This window comes from Suncus etruscus, chromosome 15, assembly GCF_024139225.1.
Source record: "Suncus etruscus isolate mSunEtr1 chromosome 15, mSunEtr1.pri.cur, whole genome shotgun sequence".
In the NCBI taxonomy this organism is placed as follows: domain Eukaryota; kingdom Metazoa; phylum Chordata; class Mammalia; order Eulipotyphla; family Soricidae; genus Suncus; species Suncus etruscus.
Window position 1 is genome coordinate 12,612,535 of NC_064862.1, and position 8,804 is coordinate 12,621,338.

Here is an 8,804-nt window from a genome sequence, read left to right on the forward strand (position 1 = left end):
TAAAAATTTTCTAAAATGGGTCACTAACCATAAATAATCCTTTATTTAATATGTGGGTTAATATGTGGGTGAGGTTGAGGAAGGGGAGAGAAGAAGCTTAGTCATAATATCTAGATGAGAGAAAAATAATTCTAAACTATTATTTAAGTTACCATGATTATGGCTTATCATCTTGGTTTGTAGTCATAAAAAGGTAAATTTGTGAGTAAACTCTGGAAAGAATCTGTCCCAAGCTACCAACACTCTGAATTTGGGGGAAGAGGTATAAGAAAGAAGCATTTGTATTTTAGTTTCTATTTTTTTTTATTTCATTTGAGGTTTAGTTGGTTTTACAATCAGTATGCAGGACTTTGAGGAAAATTGAAAAGCCAGTAAATTCTGTACCAGTCAATTAATGGGATAACAGACATATTACACTACTTATAGGAAAGGAAAGGAGTTTTCTGGGTCCATCTCAATTATAAGTGGCATAGGTCTCGACCTCACAACACCTTCAGGTGAATGGTTTGAAGTCCTGTTATCTATGAAGTTACTTTTTACCTGGCCAGGACAGCTGGGCTTACAGCTACAATTGATATGTGTGACTTATTGATGTAGCTGTGAAATCTTGTTCTTTCTTAGAAAACTCAGCTGTAGTGATTAACTCTCATGAAATATCATGCCAATACATTTGAATGAATTTTCTTCTCCTCTTCCACATGGGGATTGGATTGAGGTTTGTGGGTAAATAAACAAGTTGGGAATAGCATGACAGTCATTTTCAATGTTGTAGGAAGCAGTTTATTTACAAGGTAGGTTGTTGTGTTCAGATGAGTTCTTCCTTGTGGATGTCTGCTTCAGGGCATTGTTTCAAACTGTCTTTGAGAAGTGCCAAGTCAGAAGTAAGGACCGTTCTAAAGACACATCAGACCAGGAATAGCTTTCTGCAATGGCCTCGGGTGGAAACCAGAGTACTTTTTTAGCTTTTGTAAAGACACAGACTGAAAGATAAAGTTTGTCCAGGAATTGTGTGCAGTTGTGGGTATGAGAGATGGACATTACAGACAAGAGTTGGCAAAAAAAAATCATAATGAATCAGAAGCTAATGTGATGAAAGCAAATATTGGGCTAATGACCTAATCCACTGTTAGGAAAACTTGGCTGAGCATATTATTTATCTTATATTAAAAATAAGGCCACAGGACCTAGAGAGATGGAACAGGGATTTAAGACACATGACTTACATGAGGCTCAATCAGTTTCCAACTCTGACTCCACATGGTCCACTCAGACATTGCTGAGTACAATGGGAAGTAGAGTATATTGATGTCATCTGAGTAGTTCCAGGCACCAAAGTGGCCAAGCAGTAAGTCATCCTTAGTTCCTTGCATTGAGTTACTGTTTCCAAGGAATTCTCATTCTGTTGAGACAAACAGATGCTAAACAGATAAATAAGTGTGTATATGTTAGAATGCCAGGAAGTGATAAGGGCCATGATTAATAGTAGAACGGAACCTTGGAGCAAGGGGCATAAAAGTGCTATTTGAGGTCATGTGAATTTTGTTCCAGGGGTTTGGCCCTTCAGTGACACCAGGCTACAGAACCCAGAAGATTTGTCAGCATAGTTCTATAAAATTTACCTTTTATCAGTTTGGTATAGTTTCAAGTTAACACTATTTTTTCTTATTTTGATTTGCTGAACACTTAATATTTCAGGTTGTTTCAAGTTTCAAGAAGTGGTTAAAGAAAAATGTTAAGAATTTCATCCTATTTTGTATGATAGTAGAATGAAGGAACATAATTACATGAATGTCCCCACCTCTGATGAACTTGCAAGGATCCAGATTTGTTTGAAATTTAGTACAAAACAGCATTATTGTCCAAGGATATTCCCATGAGATAAGAAAGGCCTGGCAGAATTTCAGTGGCAGCTTGATTACAAAAAATATTAAAATATTTCTTTCTTCATGACAAAGACCCATTTTTTTACCCTACAGAGAACAAGTTATCATGTTTGTTCTGAAAACCTTTACTTTAAGCATTGCCTATTATGCTATGCAAACCATTTATCCCCCAAAGAATGTATGAGTCATGTCATACAATTAAAGAATGAAGGGAGTGGATTTTCTTTGATTTCAGGGTTTCACACCACCAGTTTCTTTCAATAAACTTATTGATTAGATCAATATTCATTTCAGAAAGTTGATACTACTCTAAGTTTTAAACACAGTAATGCAATTATCTTTCAAGACAAACCAAAACTTAATTTTGTTGTTGATTAGTTCATTCATTCTATTCTTTGGGAAGCCTTTGTACATATTTCTATATACTGATCTGGTGCTTCTTACTAACATATAAGCTAATAAATTAGGGCCATTACTTTCCTTTGCACTTAATTAAGAGATAAGTTAGAGTCAGAACTGAAAGTGCTTAGATATGTATGAAAGTAGAGGGTAGAATGCTAGGAAAAATCTGCTTGTCAAAATAGGGGAACCTTAGAGAGGATGTAACATTTTGACATGGAAAAGCAGGGGATGGGAATATGTTTAGTTAAAGACTGGTGGCCAAGGATGCCTCTCAGAGGAAGTGTAAATGTGAAACCATGAGGAAGGGAACAGAATGCAAAACTCTGATGGAGCAGACAACTCATTTGCTGAATTGCTTGGAGGCCAATATGGTTGAATCAGTGAAATTTCAAGGGAGACTTGGTAAATCAGTTTGCCCTTCAAAACAGACATGGTGCTAAAAAGTTATTGGATCTGCAAAGATCGATTCTGTACTAGCTGGATTCCCTGTGCTGGGAACCACTCTGACTTTAGGTTCTGTGTCTGTATGAATTTCCTGTTGTTGCCATCACAAATGACTAGTAGATTTAATCAACACAAATCTATCATCTTATATTTCAAAAGGCTAACACATGCCCATGACTACATTCTTTCTAGGGGAGATTTCATTTCTTGGCATTTCTGGTCTAGAGAGATCTTTCACAGGCGCGCGCGCGCGCGCGTGTGTGTGTGTGTGTGTGTGTGTGTGTGTGTGTGTGTGTGTGTGTGTGTGTGTGTGTATGACCTCTCCTTCTAGCTGCAAAGTCAACAGTACATCTTCTTATATCTAACATCCTACTCCCATTTTTCATCCTTTTCCTCTGTCTTGACCCTCTTGCCTCTTAGAAACATTCTTGTGATTAGACTGGGCTGCTCTGATTATCCAGGATCATCATGGAATTCTTATTTAGATCTGCAAAGTCTTATCTGCATGGAGATAAGGAAACAGATTCTGAGGATTAGGATGTAGGCATCTCAAGTGAGTTGTGAATGCATAATACAGCATCACAAGGGGATTGCCTATCCAAGCTGTCTGTTTTTTTTTTTTTTAATTTTGTTCTGTTTTTTGTTTGTTTGTTTGTTTTTTACTAATGCCATTTTCAGCCCTGACTTGACTATATTTTTAACTGAGAATTTCATTTCTCAGACTCCCGTCTTTTACTTTATGGTAAAAGAACAGGAACTGAAAAATATAAGTGCACTAGAATTTTCTTAGACTGTAAATTCTGGAGGCCATAGATGGTTTTGTGCCTTGTTTTATCCCCAGGGTCAGTAAAAGTAAGAGTACCTTCTCATCAATATTGAAGGGAGTGGCAATGCTTATCTTATGAAAAGGAATGATGTTGTTTCTAATTCTCCTAAAGATGTCTACATAGCAAATAATTTTATCTCCAAACTTTCCTTTTTGAGGAACAGACTGAAGATCAGACTAAAGGTTGTTAGGGACAGTGGTGGAAGGCTGTGGGCATTTTGGTGGTGGTTATGAACAGTAACTTTGTATACCAATGCCACAGACTTTCTCATCAATATAACCATGTTATTTAAATTATAATTTAAAATCATTGGTTTTAGTTTCCTTTGTTTGGGCATTAATTTATATATGCAAGAGAAACATATACTACATAGAAAAATACATTTGATTGTTGGAGTTTTAGTTTAAATATATTATTACAATCCTAAATTCAAGATCAGCAACTTTAGCATGCCAAGATATGTCAATGGACTGAGCACATGCTTGGCATGTGTGGGAAAAACTATTTATGGCACTGCAGGATCTCCTAAGCATGCGCTAAGTGGACCCCCGAGCACTGCTGGCTGTGACCCAAACCCCCACTCCCCAAAACTTAAGCCCTATTTATGAAGCCAAAATTCTCATCTCCCTCTTGTGGCAGACAGAGATCACTCAACTTAAAATTGCAAGCCACACAGAAGGGACAGTGCCCTAGCAAGAATCCTGTTGATAGTTTTCCAAGGTCAGCTCAGCTCACACTAGGTGCTCTCCCAGAAGGCCTCTATCCACATGTTGAAGATGGTATAGTCTAAAAGGTTGTTCACAGTGATAAATAACACAGCGAGCACTCCAGATACATGGAAGCAACAGCCTTACAGCTCCTTTCATTTGAATTTCATTATCTCAAGGCTGAGTAGTCTTAGATCACAAAGCACACTATTCTGTTTCGGGAAGGGGTGGGGGAGGTTGCTTCCCAATCAGCAATTGCCCTCTTAGAATTGCCCTCCTGTTCTTGGCTGCCAGTAAACAACTCTACAATACTTGGGTAAGGGAAGCAGCACTTTAACTTGAAGGCCACCGACCCCATAGAACCTACTTAACGCCCAGTTGGTGCTAAAGTTTCTCTTGCCCAGTGTTCTCCTAACCTGCTTCATTCCACCCCAATTCTCAAGTATGTTCTGAGGAGATCCCCTGTGATGCAAGACTCTCTTGCCTGGCCACTAGAAAGGCCTGGTTACTTTGGAATAAAGCCTGATCCACCTAAATTAATATTTAGCTGATTCTCAGCCAGAGTGGGGGCTTGATGGAAATGCAAATGCTGAAACTTCTCCTGATTTAAAAAATAGACACTGAAAAGTATTTTTTTTATTTTGGTTTTTTGGCCACACCAGTGATGCTCAGGGGTTACTCCTGGCCATGTGCTTAGAAATTGTTCCTGGCTTGGTGACACCAGGGTATCTAACTAAGGTATCTAACCAGGGTATCTAACCGAGGTTCGTCCTGGGTTAGCCATGTGCAAGGCAAACATCCTACCACTGTGCCACTGTTCTGGCCCCTGAAAGTAAAATTTTGATTGGGCACCAGATTTTCCAAAAAGCCCTTTTTAAAATGATTAGATTCTATCCCTGTCAGCAGGACTAGCTGGCCATTTCTGTCTTTCCTCTAGAGATATGTCTAGAAGGAGAGCATATGATTGATAGGATTTTTTGTGTAATTTATCCAAGTCATGTTAGGGAATCTTATTATCTCTTATAAAATTGCCTCCAGCGAAGAAGACCTAATTAAAGTTGGTGATCTCTTTTGTTTTGTTTTGTTTTGGTGCCACACTAGAGCCTACTCACAGCAATTATAGAAAAACCAAGTAATGCAAGTGTGGCTGACTCAGGACAGACCCCAGTAGCGATTTTGAAGCACATAGCCAGCAGTAATTCTGAGCGTCACCAAGTGTGGCCCCCAAAAACAAAAATACAAATAGCCAAAATAAATAAATAAAGAGATTGAACCCAGGCCTCCCAAATTCAAGGCATGTACTAAAATCCTTTGATCTACCTCTCTTGCTTTTGGCCATTGGAACCAAAGCTGGTTATAAGCTGTTTTCTTTGAGTTGTGTGGAGCAGCTGGACCAAGTCCATGGAAGCAATAAGAGCCTAGATGTATACATCATGGAGTGCCTCTTCTCCAGCAGCCTGGTGGTGGTGGTGGTGAGCCACAGGAAGAAGCCATGGCAGACGACCGTTTACCATTTCAAAAAAAGCACCGAAGTCTGCAACTACAGCTACTCAAACAACAGCCTGTCCATCAAGCTCAACCACCAGAGGCTGCTGGTATGCCTGGAAGAATCTATCTACATCCACAACATCAAAGACATGAAGCTGCTGAAAACCATCCTGGAGATCCCCCCCAACCCCACAGGTCTGTGTGCCCTGTCCATCAACCATTCCAGTTCCTACGTGGCCTATCCTGGGAGCCAGACAATGGGCAAGATTGTGCTCTATGACAGACACTCCCTGAAAACTGTCTGCAGGTTTTTTCTTTTTCTTTTTCTTTCTTTCTTTCTTCTTTCTTTCTTTCTTTCTTTCTTTCTTTCTTTCTTTCTTTCTTTCTTTCTTTCTTTCTTTCTTTCTTTCTTTCTTTCTTTCTTTCTTTCTTTCTTTCTTTCTTTCTTTCTTTCTTTCTTTCTTTCTTTCTTCCTTCCTTTCCTTCCTTCCTTCCTTCCTTTCCTTCCTTCCTTCCTTCCTTTCCTTCCTTCCTTCCTTCCTTCCTTCCTTCCTTTCCTTCCTTCCTTCCTTCCTTCCTTCCTTTCCTTCCTTCCTTCCTTTCCTTCCTTCCTTCCTTCCTTCCTTCCTTTCCTTCCTTCCTTCCTTCCTTTCCTTCCTTCCTTCCTTCCTTCCTTCCTTTCTTTCTTTCTTTCTTTCTTTCTTTCTTTCTTTCTTTCTTTCTTTCTTTCTTTCTTTCTTTCTTTCTTTCTTTCTTTCTTTCTTTCTTTCTTTCTTTCTTTCTTTTCTTTCTTTCTTTCTTCTTTCTTTTTCTTCCTTCCTTCCTTTCTTCTTCTTCTTCTTCTTCTTCTTCTTCTTCTTCTTCTTCTTCTTCTTCTTCTTCTTCTTCTTCTTCTTCTTCTTCTTCTTCTTCAATAATATCTTTATTTAAACACCTTGATTACAAACATGATTGTGGTTAGGTTTCAGTCATGTAAAAAACACCCCCTTCACCAGTGCAACATTTCCACCACCAATGTCCCAAATCTGTCTGCAGGTTTTCAATGCTCGCCTTCAATGCCTTGAGCTCCAAACTGGCCAGTGCTTCTGAGAAAGGCACAGTTATCAGGGTCTTCTCTGTCCCTGATGTGCAGAAGCTCTATGAGTTTTAGAGAAGAATGAAAAGGTATGTGACTATCAGCTCACTGGCCTTCAGCATGGACTCTCAGTTCCTTTGTGCCTCCAGCAATATGGAGATGGTGCATGTCTTTAAGCTGGAGCATCTCACCAGCAGTGGCTCTTACACAGACCAGGGCAGCCCAGAGGCCTTGCTGGCCACTGGATTGATTGGAACAAAAGGTTCCGAGTTATTCCAGTTTTCCTGAAGAGCCTTCTACCTAGATGGGTTACATGAGGAAGATGTTCATGGCCAATTCCAACTAACTACCTCCCTGCCCAGGTATCAGACATGATGCACCAGGACTGGACCTTCGCCACGGGGCGCCTCAGCATTTCTGGGCAGAGGAACATCTGCACCTTCTCCACCATCCAGAAGCTGCCACGGCTCTTGGTGACATCAGCCGATGGCCACCTTTATTTACATCTACAACCTGGACCCACAGGATGGCAGGGAGTGTGTCCTCATCAAAACCCACAGCTTGCTTGACTCAGGAACCTCGGAGAACGAAGACAGTGACCTCAAACTTTCCTTACTTCAGTCTTAAGTCTTTTATGTCTCAGTCTTAAGTCTCCACTGTTGCCAGACCAGGCATCTCCTCAGCATCCACAGTGCCAGATTATTCGGAGAACGGCGGGATCCTCTGTGGAGAGGTCATTCCTGAGCATGAATTTGCCCCTGGACCAGTGTGTCTGGACGACGAGAATAAATTCCCCCCTGTAAGCATCAGGGACCCGTAGAAAACGGCTCTGCTCTCTGAAAAAAACAAAACAAAACAAAACAAAACAAAAAAAAACCCAGAAACTCTCTGACTTTTTCTAATAACATTAAGAGGAATATTTGTAAAAAAACAAACAAACAAAAAAAAAAACGGAAACTCTGACTTTTTCTAATAACATTAAGAGGAATATTTGTAAAAAAAAAAAAAAAGTTCTTTTTGGTCTGTCCATTGGCTATTGGTTGTTTTGTGCTCTGAATGACCCCTGGCAGGGTTTAGAGGACCATATGTGGTGTCGTGAATTTGAATTTGGGTCAACTGAGTGGGCATAAAGTATTTTAACCCCGATACTAGTTTTTTGGCCTCTCAATATTCTTTACTTAAGACTAGATAAGCAGGTCTGGATCAACAATATAATGTGTAGGGCCAACCTGGGTTCAATATTGGCATCCATTATGGCCCCCTGAGCCCTGCCAGGAGTGATTCCTGAGTGCAGAATCAAGATTATGTTTGGCACAAGTTATTAGGAGGTCTGTGTTTGTGAGTAATTTATTTGGAGAAAGATCTTGAGAGCACCATATCCCTTCATTGCAATCCTCCAGGAAAATTAAGTATGGTATAGAACAGTGTTTCCGAAAGTGGCTGATACTTACCTTCCCACCAGGGGTACTGAAATAATTGTGGAGTACAGGTATAATAGAAGCCTCTGATAACACTGGAGACCATTTTATGTTTGTTTCTTTAAATGGGTAGATTTCTAGGAGGGTGCCATTGATAGTTTTGTTGTTGTTTTTGTTTCTGGAGAGGGATCCTAGATAGTAAGGTTGGGAAGCTCCGTATTATAGACCTACTCTGTTAGGTTTTGCATAAAGAAAGAACTGTGGTTGGCTAAGAGAGTTATGTAAGTGGAATCATGATCTTTCTTCCATATCTTTCTTTCTTTCTTTCTTTCTTTCTTTCTTTCTTTTTTTTTTTTTTTTTGAGATTGGGGATTGAATTCAAGGACTCAAGAAATGCAAGGTGAGGGCTCTACAGCTGAGACACATCCCTGGCACTTCTAATCTTTCTTTTATAAATCACATGCCAGGAACAGAACTTTTTTGTTTGTTTTGAGCCACACCCAGAGGCCTCAGTGGCTACTCCTGGCAGGCTGGAGGAAGGGCATATGGGACACCAAGTC

The 8,804-nt window shown here is 39.9% G+C and overlaps 1 pseudogene; it reads left to right on the forward strand.

Annotated features, from left to right (window-relative positions):
• Positions 1–747: 747 nt before the first annotated feature.
• LOC126029486 (WD repeat domain phosphoinositide-interacting protein 1-like) lies at positions 748–7,646 on the forward strand (annotated as a pseudogene).
• The last annotated feature ends 1,158 nt before the right edge of the window (positions 7,647–8,804 follow it).